Genomic DNA, 24,746 nt, shown 5'->3' with positions numbered 1-24,746 from the left:
CCCTAAAACTTAAAGTATAATAAAAAAAAAAAAGAAAAAAAAAAAAAAAAAAAGAAATTTTGACCTATTGTTTTCTTTTCATTGAAAGGATCTGCTTGGTTTGGTTTTACAGAAGATGATACAAACATCCTCAACAAAACTGCACACTCAGCAGCAGAACACAATTTTGGAGGTACAAAATAAGCAGCAAGCCTTTCCTTGGTTGATTATATATATAAAAAAGAAATAACAGTGACAATTGATCGCAATGTAAAATTTGAGTGTGGGAAAGTCCTGCAAATTTGAACTATGGTCTTCCTTTTCTGATTTGTGTGCTATCAGTATATTCATATACAAGGTTTTACTCTGCGTGTGTACATTTATGTGAATAAATCCTCTGTAGTAATGCCACTTAAGATATACTGATGATAAAACATATTCTGTACAGAAGAAATTCGAGTTCATTATACTAGACCAATATAAAATCTCATTATATACATATTTCCTCATATAGAAAGAGAAAATACAAATACCTATAAATATATATGTATACGTGCATATATAAATACACATGTATATATATATAATATATAAGTATAACATATAAATATATATTCGATACATGAAATGTATAGGACATATGTACACACAAACACACATACAATGCAAGTACTGTGACATAAAAACAATTCTTTCTGTGTTCCCCTCCACCCAAATAATCAGATGGTCATTCCTTATAGTAATTCAATAAGGTTACAAATTCAGATCATTCTGTAGATAATTTTATTAACCTAAAATTTTGCTTTAAGCCAGTTAGTTTTCCATGGAATAGATGTAACCTGTGTCAACATTCTTGGAGACAGCCTAATGAACATAGGTTGTCATAATGTGCTGTGTTGTAGGCAAATCCAAACAAGGTGGAAGAAGCAGAAGTCATTCTATCTTGTAGACAGGGGATTCAGCCAAGAGTCTGACTGATGTTTTTCCAACTCAGTTGATGAATTTTTTGGTATCTTCTAGCTTCAGTCTTAGTCCCTGTGTTTTGAGGAAGTACAAATAAGTATTTAAGAACACACAAATTGTACAAATCTAAGAAATGCCAATTAGTGGTGCCCACAAACTCCTGGATTGAAGGGAGACATTTCTAGAGGAAGGAGACATAGTAGAAAAACTGACCCTGCCTTCCTTATCTCCTTCCTTCTGTCCTTTCCTTACACAAAGTACCTTTTAATTAGACTTTAGGAGAAAAGTGAGGATGAAGATTAGTGGAAAGTTGGATGGAGGGCATGTTTAGTCTGCCGAGTGAAAAACAAATGAATGCAAATGACAAGAAAATAAGTTTGGCTAGAGCAGAGGGTAAGTCCAAGAAAACAACTATACTTTGGTAATTTGGGGATGGGACATTTTTGTCTTTCATTTGATGAATCATAGAAGCAACTTGAGGTTTCAGTATATAAGTACATACTATAGAGTTATCTATATTAGCTATCAATCTATATATATATACATTGTATATACATATAAAGATATGTTGCATCCATATAAATATAGATGTGTTATGGATACATAGATAAGTTTAGATAGATATATATGTGTATTGCTCTATATATCTATATATCATATATAGATGTATTTTATATATAGGTATAAACAGACAGCTATAGATAGATGTACACAGTGCATATCTATGTCTATATATAAAATTTACTAACAAAAGGATTCTAGGAAATTGGCTAAATTACCATATAAGGGAGAAATAGAAACAAATTACATTTATAGAAATGAATCTTGTTACAGGAATTATTTTCCTATTTATATACAATGGTTTTGATTGAAATTTATAAATTAAAATTCTAATAATACCACTTATGGGCTGAATTGTGCTTCCACAGAATTCATATATTGAAACCCTAACGCCTAGTGTGACTGTATTTGGAGATAGACCTTTAGTGGGTTGATTAATACTGGTGCTCAATAAAAACTTTTTGAATTGAATCAATGACCTCTCAGGGTCCCTTTGTATCTTTCTATGAGATTGATCATCTTTGCGAAGTAAGTCAGCTTTTCCCTACTCTGCAAAATATCAATCCCACAACAGAGCACGACTTTAAGCTTCTCCCAGCCCATGGCTGGACAACGTACAAGTTTAGCTCATTCACTAATTTAGAAATTGCTTGTCTTAAAAGAGTAAAGAAAAATGCTGCTGCATCAGCACTTTCTTGTTCTACCTCCTCCTTTTAAGTTCTAATCTACATCAGAACATCCATATCATCTCCTTTCTATCTTCTAGCTAGAGCCACTTGCAGGAAAGAAACAGTCCTAATAGTAGTATCTGGAATCTCTACTTTCTCTCCACCTGGATCATTTACGCTTCAAGTCTGCCACCAAATCCCATGCAATGGCAAATAAGGAGGGAAATCTGCTTATCAAAGGGGGGGCCATAAACTGGGTTCTCATAGGATATTTGCTTTACATGATGTTTTTAACAACATTTAGCAGTTTTGTAAATCATCTTCCCCCAGAAATCTACATTTCTGGTTCTTTGAAAATGTTGGAGCTAGGCACAGTGGCTCATGCCTGTAGTCCCAGCTACTCAAGAGGCTGTGGTGAGAGGATTGCTAGAAGCTAGGAGTTTGAGTCCAGCCTGGGCAACATAGCGAGATGCCATCTCTAAAAAAAACTGAAAAACATTGGCCTATTTACATCCACTGTCCCATATCCGCCCACCCAAACAGCAGCCCATAGGTGTTGAGGGGTGACTGTTCTCCTTAGACTGGTCCTGCACTCTACAGCTAAGCCCAGGCCTGACTCATTTTAGGAATGCAAATACAGATACCGCCTGCTTCCCTTTCTCATGGACAAAATCCATCAGATCCCTGGAGGCACTGGGTCAATAATGGGCATTGGACTTGGGCGTTTTCTCACTGATAAATATGGGGGAGTAAATGCACAGAGGCAAGTTGGGAGTCATTCCTCCTGTGGTGTTGATTATGATGGACAGCTGTCCCATTCTCAGCACAGACATTAAGAAAAAAAAGACTCAGAAACTTCCCTCCTACTTCATCCCTGGAGCCGACGCTCAGGACCAGAAGGAAACCTCACTTTCTGAGGATACCTAGAAAGGAGAATACAAAAGCATAGACCTGCAAGAACTATGCTGGCCTGACACCAGGCCCATGCTACTGACCAGTCCCACCTCTGACCATGCCCAGGCCAGGGATGTGTTGGGTCATTTCGTGAGCATGAGGAAGAGGTAGACATCCTCCAGACTGAGAAACACCAACTCTAGATCCCCCTGGCCTAGGATTTCTTCTTTTTTTGTTTTCTTTGCTAGAGAAAGCATCTAGAGGGACCTAAGAAGCTATGAAAATCAGGCTGAATCTTAGAATGAGTTCCATTTACAAGCTTCAACAATAACTTCATGTGTAGGGAATAGGGAATTCAGTTAACCTCTCTGTTCCTTGGTATTTTAATTTGTCTGAAAGTGATAATCATCATATTTAGTGACCTCCCGGGTGCCCTGAGCATTAATGAGACAATGTGAGAAAATTATTAAGTTCTATGGTAATGTTAGTTCTAATTCTACTTTTTTTAAGCTTCTCATTTCTCTTTTAGGAAAAATTTGTTAAATAAAAATGCCTAGTACCACAAAGAGTGTAGGAAAAAAACTAAAGTCATTAGTGAAACAACTTTAGCAAAGAAAATAGCAAATTTACTCAGCCATAGAGGGGGACCTTTTTATACCCAAATCTAAAGTACCATCTCCTCTTTATCATTTCATCCCGGCCCTTTTGGGGAGCATAATTGTAACTTAATTTTGGAACTCTATGTCTATTACAAATCCTTCTCTTCTAAATGATTAAAGTTAACAAAATATCTGAAATGTCTATGGATTTTTATATAGTAAGTGCTAAAAGATATGCTTGAATGAATGAATGAAGGAAGGAATGAAAGAATTTTCATTTGTTTTGGTTTTAGAATAATAATAGAATAGAGGTAGAGGTAGAAAGGTAAGAAACAATGGAAGAGGATTAAGAATGTTGCCCTTAAGTGCTATGACACTCAAAATCATTCCTCTCCTTTTGTCAACCAACAAGTCCTAATAAGTCCCCACCATGTTCAGCAATGGGAGAGTAAAAGACCTGTGAGACATTGCCTCTTGCTTGAAACAGTTTAAAACCTAGTTGGAGAATCACAGCAAAGAAATGTGCATAAACACATATGAAACAATGAGAAATGATGGAATATAAAACTCTGGATTGAGTATATGCTCAGCAGACATTCAGAAAAGGGAGAGGTCACTAGAGATTGATACAGTCAGAGAAGTCTTATGAAGGAGGTGGTACTGAAATTGATCTTTAAAATACTGTCTGGATATAGTTATAAAAGGAGATGAACTGGCTATATCCCCATCTATTTCTCACATTAACCCTGTGAGGTTAATCTCTTTCCATAAATGAGGAAACAGCTCAGGCAGATTAAGTCACTTACCAAGGTCACACAATTGAGGACTATCTAACACAGGAGAGCTGTGTAGGTCTCTCCTCTACACAGCACGTCTGTTCTGTAATGTCTGGATTGCTGCGTATCAGAATAATAGCCAAAGCTGGCCTTATCTGGTCTGGTCCCTGCACCATATTAGCCTCATCTCCCACCATCTCTCCATATGGCCTCAGCTTCAGCCACACCTTGTGTTTTAGGAAGGTTCCTAGCGGGAAACACATGGCACACTTAAAAAGGTTTAACTGAAAATAATGAGGAATTATTCTTAGAAAAGTGGATATCTAGGGAAACCAACAAAGGCTGGCCAAGGCACCTAGGGACTAGCAAGAACAAGAAGTCATTACTACCCCAGGACTGAAGAGGCAAGAGGAATAAATACTGATAACAAAGTCTGGAGTGCACTGACACAATGGAGTGGGGCCAGGCAACAGGAGCAATAGCTTTACACAGATACTGTCAAAATCAGTGAGAATAAGTACCCCAGCCTCTCCCCTGCCTGCCTTTGCATCTCCTACTGGTGTCTTCCATTGATCAAGTCTTTGGAAGACAGAGGTCAAGGGGATCTGAGAGATGCAGGCCAAAGAGGTCAGGTTCCTGGACACAGAGAAGGAAGGGCAGAGAACTGATCTTAGGGGCAAAAAGAGATACAAGTTCTCTCTGCCTTTGCTAACATAGCTGTCACCCAGAAGGCCCTCCATTGCCTGGGTACCTCTTCTTCCTCCTTTTAACTTAGCTTAAGGATCACCAACCCTGGGAAGTCATTTGTTACCCACAGCTTAAGTCGGGAGCTGTCCTCTGTGCTTTTACAGCCTCTCGGCAGACCTTGATTATTGTGGTTATCATGCTGTTGGAATAGATCCCACGTGAGCCAGATGCATCAGCGGCTGAGGAAAATTGCTACCCTACTTCAACCTGATGAACACAAGGAAGCTGATCACATTGAGCACTCAATGCCAAGCACATATTTTCTAAATTTTAGATTTTGATTTAATTTTAAACTTAGAGAAAAGTTTTCCTTTTTCCTCAGATTCACCAATTAACATTTGGCCCCATTTGTATTATAATTCTCTATCTATATAAACATTTCTACACACACATACATGTATGTAAATTTTTCTTTTTATTATTTGAAAGTTGGAACCATTGTATAGTTCTTTGCCCGTAAATAATATTTCAGTGTGTACTTCCTAAAAACAATGACATTCTCTTACATACTTAGAATATGATACTCGAAATTATGAAAGCTAACATTGATACAGTAGTATTATCTAATCCATCGTCCATTTTTCAAATTTTGATATATGTGCCAATAATGTCCTTAATAGCTATTCCTTCTCCCCTTCCCTGGTCCAAAATCCAATACAGGATCATGCATTGCAATTAGTTGTCACGTATCTTTAGTCTCCTTTCATCTGGAACACTTCCTCTGCCTTTCTGCATCTTGACCTTGACATTTTTGAAGAGGACAGGATGCTCATTTTGTAGACTGTCCTGCAATATGGTTTTGTCTGATGTTTCCATATGATTAGATTTAGCTTCTTCATTTTTGGCAGGAATACCAGAAATGATATTCTGTCCTTCTCAATGTCTTACATCAGCAGTCACATGATGCTGTCTGTCCAGATAGTCATGATGTTAACTCTGATGATTGGTTAAGGTGTGTCTGCCAGCTTTCTCTATTATAAAGTTACGATTTTAAATTTCTAAATAATTTGCGGAAGATATCTTGAGCCTATGTAAGTATGCTATTCCTCATCAAACTCCAGCCACTTTTTTAAAAGGAAAAGAGGACAATTCATTGGGAATAGTGAGCAACAAAAGGAAATGGCATGAACATCCAGTCACTCCTAACTCCCTGTCCCTGGTACCAAGGCAGGTTGCTATGATTGTCCAGGGTTGTCTCTTTAAAATTAGGACTTGTCTCTGCTGGGTCCATACAAAGCTTCTTTTAGGGGAAAACTGAAGGAGTTAATTTGAGTCTCAGTAAAAATAACAAACCAACCCCAACAGCACTTTCTTGGTGTCAGGACTCAGTCCACTTGGAATTCTCCTCTCTCCTCCTATCATCAGAAGCAGGGATCCCTTCCTGCCTATTCCAACTTCACTAAATGTACATCAAAACCAGGCAGGCTTTCTACTGGTTTATTTACTTCTGAGGTCTGAGTGGTAGAAAGATAGCCTAATTATTATTGACCCAAGTCATTTTTCTTGCTTAGGAAACTATTTAATATTATTAGAAGCCAAAGTCTGGTAAAATTGGAAACCAAAATAATCTTGTCCTCAGACCTTGAAGAGATATACAATGTTAATGTCTCTGCCTTTTTAAAAAATGTAAGTATTTATAGAATTTTAAGCCGGTACTTGTTTCTTATTCCATGTCTCCCATAACAAGATCATCACAATGAGAAATTGAAATCACCCGTAAAAGACTGCATTGTAGCTATGAGTTTTGTTGTGTGTCCCACACTAGACTGGGATCTCCCTGAGACCAGGACTGTGCACCATTTATTTACTTGTGCATCCCCCTTCTTCTGGCATATTGCATACCACATAACGAGTGATCAGGTTTAGTTTAATAAATAAATTGGGCCGAGGTGGGCGGATCACGACGTCAGGAGATCGAGACCATCTGGCTAACACAGTGAAACCCCATCTCTACTAAAAGTATAAAAAAAGTAGCTGGGCGTGGTGGCGGGTGCCTGTAGTCCCAGCTACTCGGGAGGCTGAGGCAGGAGAATGGCGTGAACCTGGGAGGCAGAGCTTGCAGTGAGCCGAGATTGCTCCACTGCACCCCAGCCTGGGCAACAAAGTGAGACTCCATCTCAAAAATAAATAAATAAATAAATACATAAATTAAATGGCCTCCAGCAGTTTAAGTTATTCTTCCCTGCACTCTATTTCTTTTATTAAAATATTTCAATCTAGAATCAAAAAGAATTCATTTCAAATCTATACTTTTTAAATTCTTTTGACTGTAGAGAATTATAAAAGTTTCTTAAAAATATAAAAAGACATCTAAATAAATGTACAGATACCACTTTTGCAGACAAACTGTCTTTATATTTTTAAATAGTTTTTATTTTGAAATAGTTTAAGATTCACAAAAAGTTGCCAGCATGGTACAGGGAGTTCCTGTGTACCCAGCACTTACATATAGAATACATTGTCCAAACCCAGAAATTGACTTTGCTGCAGTACAAACAATTATAAGAATACGGGCTGTACTTAAGTTTTTTGAGACGCTAATTTTTACAAATACTCTTTTTTTGTTTAGAATTCTAAAAACTTTTATCCCATCTATAGTTTTGTTCCACCATCGCCATAATCAGAATACAGAACTGTGTTCATCTCCTTCACGTTATCACTTTACAGTGACATTCCTCCGCCCACAAGACTAATTTCTGGCAACTTTTTTTTTTGAGATGGTGTCTGGCTCTGTTGCCCAGGCTGGAGTGCAGTGACGCTATCTCAGCTCACTGCAATCTCTACCTACTGGGTTCAAGCGATTCTTCTGCCTCAGCCACCTGAGTAGCTGGGACTACAGACACACGCCACCACGCCTGGCTAATTTTTGTATTTTTAGTAGCGACGAGGTTTCATCATATTGGTCAGACTGGTCCTGAATTGCTGACGTCAGGTGATCCACCCACCTTGGCCTCCCAAAGTGCTGGGATTACAGGAGTGAGCCACCGCGCCCGGCCAATTTCTGTCAACTTTCTATCTATTCTCTATAATTTTGTCATTTTGACAATGTGACATGAATGGTATTATACAGCACGTATGTTTCGTGATCGACTTTTTCTCACTCAGCGCAATGCGCTTGAGGTTCCTCCAGGGCTTTGCCCTGAGCCCCCTTCTCTTCTCCTTCTCTTTTTTCTTCTTAAGTATTCTAAGTAAGTTTTATTTTATTTTATTTTTGTATATATTTAAGATGTACAGCATGATGTTTTGACATACATATACATATGAAATGATTACTACGGTCAAGCAAATTAACATATCTATCATCTTACATAGTTACTGTTTTAGCATGTGTGGTGAAAATACCTAAAATCTACTCTCTTAGCAAATTTCCGGTATGCTATACAATATTATTAATTATAATCTTAATATTGTACATTAGACCCCTAGAATTTATTCATTCTACATAACTGTAACTATGTACCATTTGACCTTCATCTCCCCATCTTCTACTTCCTGTTTCTATGTATTCCAGTTTTGTTTTTTTAGATTCTATGATGCAAAAAGATCATGCAATGTTTTTCTTTCTGAGTCTGGTTTACTCCCTCTTACATAATGTCCTCTAGGTTTATCCATGTTTTTAGACTGAATATTATTCCATTGTGTGTAGATAGCACAATTTCTTTACCTATTCATCTGCCAATGGACAGACACTAAGGTTTTTTCCATACTTTGGCTACTGTGAGTAATGCTGCAATGAACATGGGGCACAGATACTTTTTTTTTTTTTTCTTTTTTTTTTGAGACGGAGTCTTGCTCCGTCTCCCAGGCTGGAATGAAATGGCACAATCTCGGCTCACTGCAACCTCCACCTCCCGGGTTTGAGCAGTTCTCCTGCCTCAGCCTCCTGAGTAGCTGGGATTGCACGCTCCTGCCACCATGCCTGGCTAATTTTTGTATTTTTTAGTAGAGATGGGGTTTCACCATGTTGGCCAGGCTGGTCTCGAACTCCTGACTTCAGGTGATCCACCCGCCTGGGCCTCCCAAAGTGCTGGGATTATAGGCGTAAGCCACCACGCGTGGCTGGGCACAGATATCTTTAGAAGGCTGTGATTTCATTTCTTTTGGGTATATACCCAGAAGTGGAATTGCTGTGTTATATGGGAGCTCTATTTTTTGTTTCTTTAGGAGACACCGTATTGTTTTCCACAATAGCTGCACTACTTCACTTCTTTATCTCTATAATTCCTCTATTATAATTTCTTCTGGTCTTGTAGTTAAAAATATAAACTCTATGATAATGACTTCTAAATCTTTATTTCCAGGTTCCTAGAAATTCCGTCTTGGATATTCAGATATCTACTTTACGACTTTGTGAATGCTTAATACATTTCCCAAAATTAACCTGGCCGAAACAATTTCTTCTTAAAACTAAAAAGAATTGGAGAAAGCACCAATCTTTTTCATTTCAACACCCACTATTTGCCAAGATAGATATTGAGGCACTCTTCTTGATTTTTCTGTTTCTTTTACTTTTCTCATTAAATTCTTTAATAATTCTCTTGATTGCACCTACAATCACATCCTGAGTTTGAATGTATTTATTCTCTCTAGAGGAGCAGAGCATGCAGAGCAGAGGTTAAACACCTGGGATCTGGGTTCTTCTTTAAGTATTCTAAGGAACTTTTATTTTATTTTTGTATATATTAAAATGTACAACATGATGTTTTGATATACAGGTACATAGTAGAATGATTACTACTGCCAAGCAAATTAATATGTCTATCATCTTGCTTCTTGGTAGATGTGAAATCTTGGTTCAATTGCTTACATTTTCTATACTCCCACTTCTAAATGAGGACAAAATAACACCTACCTCATAGAGTTTTTTGTGATAATTAGTCCAGTAAAAATGTGCACACTTTTAACAATCCCTAGTGCACAGTAAATATTCAAAAAGTATTAGCTGTTATTAGTCATTTGTTCATAAATGCTATAGAATGGCGGCAATCTTGTGAAAGGCACTGTTGTAGGCACTGTGGATATCCAGTGATATAAAGGAGTAATGTACATTAAGTGATGATAGTGTTTGTGATTACTATGGAGGTTGAGCTATGAGGAGTGAAGCTGGCTGATGGCCTCTACCTATAACATCTTTGGACCTCCTACTGTGTTCACACAGGCCTGGATTTCCCCAGGCTAATCCTAGACAGTACTGACCAGAAGGTGCTACAGCCAGGTCATTTCTGCTCAACATGAGACTCTTCTAACAGGCCATCTTTGCTCCAGGGCTTCCCACCAGCCTGTCCAAGGCTTTCTCAGAGCTGCACTGTAATCCAAGATCCTCCTACCCATTCTTCCCTTCTGATCCTCCTCTTACCTGTCTTCTTTTGCAGATATCAGACCTGTATTGCTGTCTGAAGGCTCTACCCACCCACTTCTCCTCCCTCTCCCCTTTATCCTTCTAAAGCATTTTCCCTTGTAAACCTCTTGCACATCTAAATCCATCTTGGCATCTGCTTTTTGGGAGACCCAAACTGACCCAGTGCTAAAAAGAAAAATAAAACAGGGTCAGGGAGCTAGAAAGTGACTCAGAGATACACAGGGTGTTTACTGAATGCCTATTTAATAAGATGAGAGAATTTTTTGATCTGTGGGTGGGTGAGGTATGCCAATATCCAGAAGGAGTGTATTTAAGACAAAAGCATTGGCAAGTGCAGAAACCCTGAGATGGGAACATTCTGGGTGTGTTTAAGGACCAAGAAGAAGCCAAGATATCTGGCATGACTTGAGCAAGGGGGTGAATGAACTGTAGGGGATAAGGGCAGATGAGCAGTGGAGAGCCAGCTCTCTTAGGGCCTTATAGACCCAGATAAAGACTGCATTTTTTTCTATCACAGAGACGAAACACTGTTGGAATGTTCTGAGCTGAAGATTGACATGATCTCACTTTTTAAAACACAAAAGCAGGATTGTTCTACCTGCTCTTTGGAGAACCCAGCTAAAGTTGGTGCGTTCACAATGGAAAAACAAAGTGAGTGTGGTAGACAAGATTCTAGATGGTCCCCAAGAACCCTGCCCCCTGTATAATTCCCTCGCCTTGAGGGTGGGTAGAACCTGTGATCCAGTTATTAATTAGTTACCTTGGCCTAATCAGATAGGCCCTTTAAAAGAAAAGCAGCTGCAGCAGGTGCACCCCTGCTGGCCTGGAAGAAAGCAAAGAGCCATGTTGTGACATGTCTATGAGGCCCACATGGGAAAGAGCTGCAGGCAGCCTCTAGGAGCTGAGAGTAGTCCCTGGCCACTGACAGCTACTAAAAAACAAGGACCTTAGTCCCACAACTGTAAAGAACTGAATGCTGCCAACAACCTGTGTGCTTGAAAGAGTACTATGAGCCTCAGATGAGATTGCAGCTATACTGACACCTTGAAATCAGCCTGATGAAATACTGAGAAGACCAGCTAACTTGTACTCAGACTCCTGACCCATAGAAACTGTAAGAAAATAATTTGTTGTTTTAATAATAAATTATAAACAAATAAATATAATAAATAATAAATTTATGTTCTTTGAAGCCACTGTGTATGTAACAATTTTTTACAGAGCAATAGAAAATGGCAATGGTGGAAAACAAGCAGAGAGGCTATGTAGTTAAGAGGCTATACAGTTCTCCAGATGGGAGATGATGGTGGCTTGGGTCAGGGTAGTAATGCCATATCTTTTGGTGGTCAAGCCAATGAGATTTGTTGATGGATTGAATGCAGAGTGTGAGAGAAAGACATCAAGGATGACTGCAAGATGTTTGGCTTGAGCAACTGAACGTTTGGAATGTTCAGTGACTGAGAATGGAAAGACTATGGGAAGAACAGGCTTGATATCTTTTTGACAGACTGAATCAGTAAGAATCACAAATTCTGTTAAATTGGGAATTCCAAGTATACATCAAAGTGAAGATGTCCAGAAGGAACACTTGAGTGTATGAATTAGGAATAATGGGTGAGGTCCAAGTTGGACATACGTTAATACATTTTGGAGTCATTGGCAAATGCATGATATTTAAAACCTTAAAACTAGATGAGATCACAGCAATTATTACTAATATTTCCAAACCTGTCCAAGCCCCCTCCATCTCCCACCTGGACTTCTTCATTAACTTTCCAGTGGTCTCCCTGATTCCACTGCCCTTTTACTATCCATTCTCCATGCTGCTGCTGGAGGGATTTTTTTTTAAACCCACATGCAAATCAGATAAGGTCACCACTCTGTTTAATATCTTCCAAAGGATTCCATCACACCAAATTAGTTAGCTTTTGTTGTATTACAAGCCACCTCAAAATTTAGTAGCTTGAAGTAACATTCATTTATTTTCATTCCTGATTCTGTGGGTCTATTGAATATTTAATCTGCTCTCCAGTGTTAAGCTGGGGCTGGATGATCCAGGATGGCCTCATTCCTATGTCTTGTGGTTGCTTAGTTGGCCAAGTCGTAGAGGGTTTAGCTGAGATATCTCTTCCCTTCTCCATGTGATCCCTCATTCTCCAGCAAGCTGTACCAGGTTTTTTCCAACAGCAGACTCAGAGTTCCAAAGAGCAGCCAGAGAGCAAACCCCAATGCACAAGAAGCTTCCTAGGCCTTTGTTTACGTCATGTTTGCTAATGTCCCACGGGCCAAAGTAAGTCACTGGGCCTACCCAGACTCTAGGAGGTGGAGAAATAGGCTGTATCTTTTGATGAGAGCCACTGCACTACAAAGGCCCACTGCAAAGAGGAATATGCAAAGAATAGCCAGGAAGAATTAAAACTGCACCTAGAAGACAATTCTGAATCCTTACTCTGGCTTTCAAAGTTTGGCATGATTTGACCCCTGCTCTCTTTTTAATATCATCTCATTCTATTCTCTGTCTTTCTTTTTAAGTAGGCTTATTTTTATTTATTTATTTATTTATTTATTTATTTATTTATTTATTTTTTAGACGGAGTCTTACTCTGTCACCCAGGCTGGAGTGCAGTGGCGCGATCTCGGCTCACTGCAAGCTCCGCCTCCCAGGTTCACGCCATTCTCCTGTCTCAGCCTCCCGAGTAGCTGGGACTACAGGTGCCCACCACCACACCCGGCTAATTTTTTGTTTTTTAGTAGAGACGGGGTTTTACTGTGTTAGCCAGGATGGTCTCGATCTCCTGACCTCGTGATCCACTCACCTCGGCCTCCCAAAGTGCTAGGATTACAGGCATGAGCCACCGTGCCCAGCCTAAGCAGGCTTATTTTTTTCTGCAGCAGTTTTAAGTTCACATCAAAACTGAGCAGAAGGTACAGAGATTTCCCATAAAACCCTGCTCCTATTCATGCATAGCCTCCCCCATTACCAACATCCCCCACCATCTGCTCTTTTATACCCTAGGTCTTGAGCCAAAATGCTTGTCTTTCCATAAGTTAACAAACTTTTTCTTGGTTCAAAGAACCTGAAATGTTTCTTCTGTCTGGAATGTTTGTTTCCCCAGCTTTATTGAGGTATAACTGATAAATAAAATTGTACACATTTTAGATATACAATGTAATGATTTCGTGTATACATATACTGTGGAATGGTTACCACAATGAAGTTATCCATCACCCTACCTAGTTATCTTTTTGTGTGTGTAGGGTAAGAACATTTGAGATCTACTCTCAGGAAATTTTGAATACCCAATACAGTATTATTAACTGTAGTCACCGTGCTGTACTTGAGCTCCCAGGAACTTATTCTGGAATGCACTTCCCCCAAATCTTGGTATGACGGGCTCCTCCTTTGCATTGAGGCCTCAGATTAAATGTATTCTTCTGAGACAGGCCTTCTCCTATATCCTGATCACTCTCTATCTCATATCTCATCCTCTGAGTAAATTCTGTTTATAATATTTATGATCACTTGATTTCTTCTAGTTTGTTTATTGCTTCATGTGCATGACCACCACCCCCTTCCAAAAAAAAAAAAAAACAAACAAACAAAGTAAGCTCTGTGACTGTAGGGATTTCATTTTGTTTATTCCAAGAATGACACCTTGCATGTAGTGGATATTTAAGCAACTGTTAAATAGCATTCTCAAATGCCAAATGAAGAGTATTTTTCTCTTATGGGAAACTGAGAGCTGACTATAATTGAACAACCTCGGTTCAGCTAAAATTTATATGAAATCTGTATAACTAAAATGATAAAAGAATAGAAAACTATTTTAAAGTAGGAAACAAATATGTCTTTTAGACACTCAGGTAATATTCACTGTCTTTTAAAGGAATTTACAATGTTAAATTTCTTTTTAAAGGAGTTCCCTTTTGGTGATGTGACTCAGATGTAACAGTGCCCAGGTCCCTGGATTAGTATCTTGCCAGCCACTCATTTTCAACTGTTCTCTTCTGATTCATAACAAGTCGTCAAATATCCTTTAATGAATAGGAAAGTCCTTGATACTTACTTCCTGTCCTTTCTGACATGTTTGCCAAAAAGCCACTCATTAACAAATTTTATTTCTCAACTGACCGGCTATTACGGGTTGAATATTTGTGTCCTTCCAAAATTTATATGTTGAAGCCCTAACCTCCAATATGATGGAATTAGGGGATGGGATTTGGGAGGCAATTATATTTAGATGAGGTCATGAAGGTGGAGCCATTGGGATGGGATTAATATCCTTACAAGAAGAAGAAACACCAGACCTTCATCTCCCCTCCATGTGGGGACACAGCAAGGAAGCAGTCATCTGAAAGCCAGGAAGAGGGCCCTCACCAGGACAGGACCATGCTGATGCCCTGGTCTCAGACTTCTGGAACTGTGAGGAGTAAATTCTGTTGCTTAAGTCACCCAGTCTATGGTATTATGTTATGGCAGCCTGAGCTAAGATACCTCCTTACCCTCCTTTCCCCCATTTTCTTTCTCTTTCTCATTAAGCCCATTTTTTCTGGTTCAACCAGTTTTAGTGATTCTGTTTTCCAGGGGACATCTGTAGCTTGTTTCATTTGTATTTTCTGATTAGTTCTTGCATCAGATTCATTTGTCTGCTCCAGCGCCATTCACTTTTCTCAAATGAAACAATTCTTGTCTCCTCTAGTTTACTCCAGCATTCATCAACTTCCTCTCATATACCCCAGGGAAATTTCCATTCTCCTGGCAATAGGCAGAGAACTTCCCAGGCACTGCACTGGATATCTTAAATCTGGTTCCTAAAAGTCAATGTGCAAATAGAGATGAGTGCAAATTGAATGTGGTGGGAGTAAGGTGGCAGAAGAGTAATATTCCTGGGATTCTAGAATACTGAAAGTGGCTATTGACCAAAGTCACTGCGAAAAGAATATACTATGTGTTTACTTGCTGTTTTGTTTTCCTTCTGGTCATAAGAAGCCCTCATTTCCCAGCCTCCTTTGCATCTAAGTGGGGCTATATGTCTAGCTCTGTTCAATGATATGTTTGTGGAAGTAATCCACCCCACCTTCAGGTTTGGCACCAAGGCTGGTGCAGCAAAGTGGGGAGGAGCTTGACACAATTAAAGAATGGAATTCTCTGAGGATTATCCATCAATATGAAGGTAATGGGAAAAGATGACTGTCTAAAAGGCAACTTAGCAGACTTTTCTTCCCATGGGGTAAGATTAAGAGATTAGAACTTGGGAAACATTCATATGATGCTCAGTAACTCCTGGTGACATCCACACAGAAGTTCATTTGAGATTCACAAGCACAGAGGAAGTTTCTTACTAAAAACTAACAGAACCACATAAAATAAGAAAGTGAAAACGTATAGAGAAAAAGTCTAGCTACTCAGAGACCTGCGCAAGAAAAGAGAAAATGAATAGCCAGGGAGCAGGAGCAATTACTATCAATAATAGTTACTTTCAGCAGTAGTCTACATTGGGCTCCTTAGGAAAGAAAGCTTCCGTTCTTCTGGCAAGGGAAGGAGAAACTGCCTGATTCCTGGAGCTGGGGCAGGCATGGTGGGGTTAATGAATGCTCCTTGTACAGGTTTCCAAGCCATTCTTCTGTTATCAACTCCACATCACACTCCAGCCTTCAAAGGTAGTGGGGCTTGTGATAGCAGCTATCTTTGTTCTTACTGGCATTCTCCCCTGCAGACAGTTGGAATCCTGGTTTCTCTATTCCCTGCCTGTAGCAACCACTTGTAAGGCATTGTGTGCCACAAACTGTCTGCCCAGCTGATTTCAGTGCAGCGGTAGACAGTCCCATGTGCATGATCTGTTTCCCACATCCAGCATGGACTTCAGCCTGTCTCTGCTTTGCCATCCCAAAGTTTTGTCTGAAGTCATTGCCTGAAAGCAACCCAGAGGTATAAAGATTTTAATCCTCCTGAAGGCAGCCCTTTACAGGTAGGGGAGGGAGTCATGAACACATGCTCTAGCCTGCTCCAAGTTGCTTCAACACGGCTCCTCTGAAAGCCCCCAAGGGATCTGAGACCCAGTTGTGCAATATAGGAGTCAGCTAGCTCATGAGCCCCCTTCCAGTTTCACATTCCCCACCTTCTCACTTCTGCAGTCCCGGTTCATTTTCCATATAAGGTTTTGTTTCATCTTCAGCTTTTAGGCAAACCCAATGTTCCAATTAGACTTTCCAGCTGCCAGTGTCTTGTCAATACATCTGCTGCAGTTTCTTCTCTAACTCTTTTTGCCCCTTATGGGTTTATAGTTGTACATTTCTATCGTCATGTCTGTGGGATTAGGAAAGAAGTGGAGGTAGCGTGTGTCTTCAAGCTGCTCTTCTCCCCCTGCTGAGTCGTACCCAATCCTGAGCTTGAATGGAACTTCCTGGATCTTCCCATCAAAAGGTCTCCTCTTTTGCTTTCTTGTAACATCATATATTAGTCTTCATAACCTGAACACAATTTGTAATTTTATCTTTATTTGTTGTTTTACCACTCAACCACTAGAGTCTCGGCTCCATGAATCAGAGTCTACATCTTTTTTGTAGATCTCTATGTGTTTTTGTTCAATAAAAAAAGGATTTTCTACTGTCCTGTAGGTTCTAAACAGTTCCAATCCCTCTAGCCCTCCCTGTGGTAGTTAGGTGACTGCTCAGGTCACCCACACAGAGGCTCTTCTCTACATCTCTCCTTGAAAAGGCTCAGCTTTGTGGCGATTCACAAATATGTCATCAAGAACTAGATGTCAGCTAGAGGAGGACAAAGTTCTGCAAGCGTGGACACGAGTGGGCAGCTGATTTGGGAGATGGAGGGGAAAAAAAAGAAAAAGCAGAAGGGCACAGAGCTAGGCTTGGTTTACTTTACCCCTTGCTCTGGCTAATTCACTGCCTGACTCCCAGTACCTTATAACTGGTATTATTCCTTACTGCAGAATTGCCCATAGCTCCTGGTTCCTGGGGTCCTGATACTCCCTTGCTTATGAACAAGGATTCCTCTACCATGCTGAGGCACCCTATACCTGCCTGAAGCAGCCTTTGATACCATCGCCAAAGATAATACGCAGATACTCTGAGACCACCTTCACAAGACCTTCAGCCACATGGCAAAATATAGCATGAAGATAGTGCCTGTAAAGCAATTTAATTGATGATTCTTGTTTGAAAGACAAAAATAAATGATGTCTCAAATAATAGTATCTGAGATATTTTACAGATAGACCAAAGATTGTTTGATTTAAAGAACTATTAAAACACCACAAAAGGATTGAGAAGGTTCACCCTCCCCCTTTCTAGATTTTAAAACTAGCACATGTATGACACATAATACAACATTTATAAATTAAGGAAGCCCACCTCTTTTAAGTAATATTCTTTAAATCTCCATTTCTGACAGTCCTACTATTTGCACAGTAACTGTAATAGGCATATTTTTTGGAAAATAGTGAATAAAAACTGACAAGCTATCTGGGGAATCTGAATGTATAATTGATAGGGGCATAAATTAATATGATTAGGCCTTTATTGGGTGCAGTGGCTGCCAAACCTACAAAAGGGGCCTGGAATGAATCACGGCTGTGGTCTCGAAGCTGATAGACATCAATATGTAATGTGGATTATCTCAAGCTTTCTCATGTGGTCCGCTTATGACAGCACTGAGCCTAATTGAAATTTTTATCTTTTTGTTGCATACAGACAGTTTTGGCTGGTCACTTCCTTTGGAAAGAGGAGCGAACCAGGGGATAAAAAAAAATCAAGGTTTTCAGTGAAGGTCTTAATAAAATCGTTTTATAAAGGTTTTAGAAATTAGTGCTCTGTAAAGCCACTTTGGAGAACCTGACTTCTGGAAATTCCTTTGCACTGTGATTTTCTGAATATTAAGCAGGCATGTCCAAACCAAAGTAACAAAGACACAGAAGATTCTGTCACTTCTGTGGAAATTGACACGTTCTTCATAAAATTGTGGTTAGTAGTTTAGCCTTTTTTTGACGTTGTGTAAAACCATTTCTTAATTACAATGATAAAATACATCTTTGTAGAGTAACATCTATATTTCCATAAGTAACAAAATTAAAATAATTTTTCCTTTGATTCTAAACAACAAGCATGTGCTTCAGTTAAATAATCATCCCTGCTTATCCATATTCTTGCTGATACATGGCTTCCCACTGTATGTTTTAGGTTGTAATTCTATAATCAAAAACAGGAGGTCAAAGCTGTTATATTTACAGAAGGACATGGTAAGTTTCAGAGATCAAAGCACTTAACATGTGTAATTTTCCAGAACTTCATCCTTTTATAGCATATAAAATATTAGCTGCATTTTACATCTGCCCTTGGCAGTAATAAGTTTCAGATGTGAAACAAGTTCAATATGATTTTGGGGAATATTTGTGTATGGCAACCAGAAAGGTCAGTATGTTTTATGTACTTTGTGATAAAAGTAAGTGTTGATATCTTGGGACTGGACAATGAAAACTAATGGGGCATTGGAACTTTCTTGGTGACCTCATGAAGCAATTTACGATCCTTTTATCACCCCTAATATGATGTTGTCATAAAAATGATCTTTTAATTAAATGTAACAGGAAAACTCTGCACCCTCATTGGGGTGTTTCTGGTCCTGGTGAGTTAACATTTTTAATAGCATACCTTCAGCAGTCAGCAATGTTTAATTTATAAAATATGGTTCCTCTCAAACACTTTGAAAGCTATAATCTCCATAGCTGTATCAACCTAAGAGACTGAAGAGCAAAAAGAAAGCAACTGGAAGAGTTACTCTTGCAGAAAGGCAATGGAGTATAATGGAAAGACAATTGGCTTAGAACAGAAATGGCCTATCACATACTAAGCTCCTACAACATGCCAGGCATTCTGCCAAAAACTTTACCATAACTTTTATTTCATGTAGTTTAACCCTTGTTCTCTGGAGAACTGAGTTCTGTATCTGACCCTGCTACTATTTGCTTGTATGATTTTGGGCACAACATCCTACTTTCCATTTTCTCTTCTGTAAATGGAGTGAGAGAGAAAAGAATTGGACCAGATGGTCTCTAATTCCAGCATTAAACTTCTATAGAAGCAAATGAATAAGGATAGAAAAGTGAGGAAGAATCAGAGCAAGGGACATTATTGAAGGTTAGCATGAACCTCCCACAGTCCAGGGTTTTAGAGACACAGACGATCAAGATATGGTTCCTGACACTGAAGAACTTGTAGTCTTGTAGGGGAAATGCCATGTTAATATAAAAGGTAAGTGTACTGGAAAAGGCAAGCCCAGAAGGCTATGAAAACAGAGGAGAAAGTGTAAGCCAAATGAAATGTTTAGGGACGGCCTCTGGAGGAGATGATGACTAGCTAAGCCTTAAGTAACGAGAAATGTTAAGTTGGGTGAAAAAACGTAGGATTGTCCCAGGCAGAGGGACACAGAGGAATAAAATGCCCTGGTAAATGCAAGGAACTGCAAGTGGTTTGCTATTACTAGGGCATGCCATACAAAATGGATAGTAGAGGGAGCAAAAATGGAAGAGAGAAGGGGGACACAGTCTAAGAACATTCTTGCAAGCTGGGCTAAGGAGCATGGATTTTGCCCACAGGAAATGGGAAGCCACAGATGGTCAGGCTGAGTTTTAGGAAAATGACTCTGCCTGCAAGATGAGGGAAATTTTAAAACAGAATAAAAATGGAGACAGGGAGATTAAAAGGCTACTGTAGCGTTTGTTGAAAAGATAATGAGCTCTGAACTAGAGAAATGGAATGGGTGTTGAGAGGAGTAGACAGATATGAGAAACATTTAGAAAGTAAAATCAGCAGGGCTTGGGCTTAATTGGATATAGGATTAGTCTAGGAAGAAGGGACAGTTCAAATCAAAATGTCTGGCCAACTCCTTCAATTTAAAAAAACTGAAAGTCATTTAATCTAGTGGAAAAACTCAATTGACTCTTTGTTATGGCAGTCAAAAAAAAAAAGGTTAGTTAACTGGAATCTTCACATTTTACCAAGTAGTTGGCATGAGTCTAGCTATCACTTATCTACCTCAGAAGCCAGTGGTAAAGAAAGCCATTTTTACCACCACTTTGTAGTTGATAAACAGAAATCCTTTATATCAAGTGACGCACCCCAGTGATGGCCGGTGAAGGGAACCAAGCCAGCTCTCCCAGCTTCCAGTTCACACCCTTACTCTTTGCGTAGTACGCCTCTTCTGTGACAGAAGGACTTAAAGCAATTATTTTTGATTCATATTGTTATTAGCATTCATAATTCTAAAAATATTTTTTCTCTGCTAACTTAAAGATTTTCCTTAGTAAAATTCCTTAGTAAAACAGTTTTCCTTAGTAAAAATTGTCTTCAGTATTTAAAATTCAAGTGCCCAAATACTTGCCTAAAGAGTGCCGTGTTGTAGCTACAATACTACAGAAAAGTGGACACATTTAAAATATCAGCACCCTTCTATTTGAAAAGGTAGCCCCAAATAATTCCCTATTATAAAATATTATTTTACATGAGACGTGTGCCATTCACAAGAGGATTCTTGACAATGTGACTGAGTCTTGATTTTCCATGGCCATTGGGTAAAGTGTAAGCATGGATAACTGGAAAAACAACAATAATCCCAAGTCTCACTCTAACTAATCTTTTCAATCTCCTCATGTACCAATTCTTTTACCAGAGCTTCCAGCATGCAATAAAATTGACCTACTTGAATTTTGTCTTTTTCTCCCTTCAAGAACTGTGGATGATTTCATCCTGGAACACTAGGGAAATATGAATCACAAAGACCTCACACATTAGCTGCAATAGTTAATTTTTTGTGTTAGCTTGACTGGATGTCCAGATAGCTGGTAAAGCATTATTTTGGAGTATGTCTGTGAGATTGTTTCTGGAAGAGATTAGCATTTGAATCAGTAGGCTGAATAAAACAGATGACCCTCTCTAATTTAGGTGGGCTTCATTTAATTCAATGAATTCCAGAATGGAATAGAAAGGCAGAGAGGATGAATTCTTCTCTCTCTCTGCTTGAGCTGGAACATCCACCTTCTCCTGTCCTTGGATTGGCACTTCTGGCACTTGGGACTTGGAACTCAGACCAAGACTTAACACAATTGGCTCTCTTGGTTCTCAAGCTCTTGAGCTTGGGCTGAAACTGTATCACTCGCTTTCCTGGACCTCCAGCTTGCTGACAGCAGATTTTGGGACTTCTTAGCCTTCATAATTGTGCAAGCCAATTCCTATTATATATATCACATTGATTCTGTTTCTCTGGAGAATCTTGGCTAATACATTAGTAAACAAGGTGATATTTAGCAAAGGCCATACATTGTATTTAGAAAGTTGCTGAAAAATCCATTAACTCTGCACTGTATCTTTCAATCTTCTTCTGAGCTATGAAATCCTAACAACTCAAATCAACATTCTCTCAGCCCTGTGTTAACACAGGAATTTCTCAGGGACTGAGGTCAATGGTCCAGGAATTAAAATCGAGTAGGAAATAGCAACATATGGCTGTGGCCACTGGGTTGGAATGTGAATGTTAATAACACAGTACATTTGGTGCCTCGATAGGTAAGTTTTGTTCAGCATGATTCTGTTACTTTTGTCTCAGAAGGATGGCAACAAATGGATTCGAGAGAACAGTTTTCATACTGACTATCTCTCTCTACTCTTACTGGTTCAAGCTCATTTTATGTATTGATTAGACTCTTTGAAACATCTTCCTAAATGATCTCTCTGCTTTCTTAATACCTTTAGAATAATTTGTACTCTATGCTACAAGAATTACGATATTTGACTTGACTTGTTCCCAGAGACATTTCAGTATCTTTGTATAGTTTATATGATAAAACCTAAATTCCTTTCCTGGCTTATGACCCATTTATGGCTCAGCCAATGCCTCCGTGTTCAGCCTCATGTCCTGCCACTTTTCATTCCTGAGTTTCAGCCAAGTTAAACCACCAGTAGGTCTTCAAAGATACTACCTTCTTTTATGCCTCCCCACACTAGCATAGTGCCAGCTTACCAATTCATCAAGAGCCAGCTGGCCAGCAATATTGTACAAATCTTGGAAAAAGTCAGGGCATGAAGTCCAGACAGTCACGAGCTGGAATCCAGGCTCCACTACTGACTGGCTTCGTGACCTGGAAGGAATTACTTAAGTCACTAACCAGCAGAATCCTCACCAGAAAGAATAACAATGGTATCTACATTATAAGAATTATGGAAGAATCAAAGAGTGAATGTATGTAAAACTCACAGTACAGCTCCTGGCACTTAGTAAGGACTCAAAGTATTAGATGTGACCATATTATTAGTAATTTTTAATCATTCTTTTATGCCTCTCCTAGGTCCAGATAAGTAGTCTATCAGCCATATTCCCAGACACTTGCTGTAATTGTTTGAAAGTCTGTCTCCTCGTACAGGCTCTGCAGGATGTGTGCGTCTCACATGGAAGCCTCAGGACCTGTCTTTGAATGAATTAGTGAGGAAATGGAAAACTTCTCTCTACTGCTCCTGTAAATGCAGAATAAGCTACATTTTTTTTCACACCCATTGCAACTCAGTGAGAATTCCTTATGACAGTTTATAGTGCATTATCAACCTCCTCTTTATTGGAAAATGGGCTTTAAATTTTTTTCAAGAATATGTGAAGGACAGCTAATGAGCCCATGTTTCACTGATTTGAATCACATACACTGCTTTCTATAAAATAATTATTTTTTACAGCGCATTTTAGCAAACTACATTGTATCTTTGTCGTGGAAATGATGGTGTTCTTTTGTTTTTATTTAGTCATTTTCTCGAATCTTCCTTCCTGTTACTTATTACTACATTCTATTTAACTCTACTGTTTGCTTTAGCTGTTGTTATATCTTTCTATCATGTGTTTCAATCAAGTGGGGTGAGGTTTGTAGAAAAATAAGGTTAAAGTGAGCCTTAGAAGACAAGCACAGTATTCATTGTTTGAGAATGGCTAATCCACCATCTTGAGACAAAAGTTGACTTTCTTTTTAATTTAATTCCATTAATATATAATAATACATGTAATAAAAATGTAATTTTTATTGTAAAAAGGAAACCACAGAGACACTGAAGCTCCCTAGAACTCTCAGATCATTTTCTGTGCTATGTTTGTACATGTATGCATATATGTATATGCATATTTATTTTTAATCATTTTTGACACTGAATTCATAATATGTTTTCTGAGTTTTTAATATGCAACACTATCATTTGGAAATCTTTCCATGTTAGTAAGTATATAACTCTTAGTTTTTTAACTTTTGTATAGTATTCCATAATATGGCTACACTGTGATTTATTGGCCATCTATTCTTGGTAGACATTTATGTTAGTTCCATTTTTTACACTGTTGCAAACAGGGCTGCAATAATAACATTTCTAATTTTGTCTCCTTTTATAAGGGATCTACATTTCTCTTGGAGTTCATGCTCAGAATTGGAGTTTCTATGTCTCATTGTTTGGATTTAAGAAAATGTAAATATATTCAATTATTTTTTAATAAGAATACAATCATGTAGTACAAAACTCAGAAGTTATAAAAGGGTATTAAGAAATCTGCATTTTCTGCTTTCTCAAGCTTGGAACACTTACCCCTGTGGAGCTGAGACAACAAGGAGTCCAGCCCATAGGGAGAAGATATGTGGAGAACCAAGGTGTTCTAGTCAACAGTCCCAGATGAACTGCCAGGTGACAGTCAGAACCAGCCACCAGTCATATGAGTGGGCCATCATGAGTGCTCCAGCCTACTCAGATCCCCAGATGACTGTAGCCCAGCTCCCACCTCCAGATGAACCACCCTGCTGAGCCCCATCAACTCTCAGAATCATGAGAAATAATAAACCATTGTTATTTCAAGCTGCTAGGTTCTAGAGTGATTTTTTTCCCCTGCAACCTAAGAGTATAGAGACTCAAGATGCCCTAAATATATGCTGCAAGAGTGATTTTTAATTGAATAATAAAAATGTTTAAAATATTATCTTAGCATAATTTTAATTCCCATTTTTATTATGAATGGAGTTGAGCATATTTTCATATTTCAGTGTTTTTAATGAAGTTGTATTAAAGTTGAGCCACCACTGGCTTAATTGTGACAAATATCTCTCCTCCTCACTCCCCGTGAAATATACCTCAGTTATTTTTTTTTTTTTTTTGAGTCCCCAGAAGATTA

At 38.8% G+C, this 24,746-nt stretch overlaps 1 long non-coding RNA gene across 1 annotated transcript; it reads right to left on the bottom strand.

Annotated features, from left to right (window-relative positions):
* Positions 1-745: 745 nt before the first annotated feature.
* On the bottom strand, positions 746-24,327 carry LOC112208633 (uncharacterized). Its single transcript, XR_002943135.2, has 2 exons — positions 24,170-24,327; positions 746-1,014 (listed from the first exon to the last, which is right to left on the bottom strand). It is a non-coding gene; the product is annotated as an uncharacterized LOC112208633 (long non-coding RNA).
* Between the last annotated feature and the right edge of the window lie 419 nt (positions 24,328-24,746).

The sequence above is a fragment of the Pan troglodytes genome, chromosome 1 (genome assembly GCF_028858775.2).
Source record: "Pan troglodytes isolate AG18354 chromosome 1, NHGRI_mPanTro3-v2.0_pri, whole genome shotgun sequence".
NCBI lineage: Eukaryota > Metazoa > Chordata > Mammalia > Primates > Hominidae > Pan > Pan troglodytes.
The sequence above is the reverse complement of the archived record's forward strand: the minus strand, read 5'-3'. Positions and strand labels throughout refer to the sequence as shown.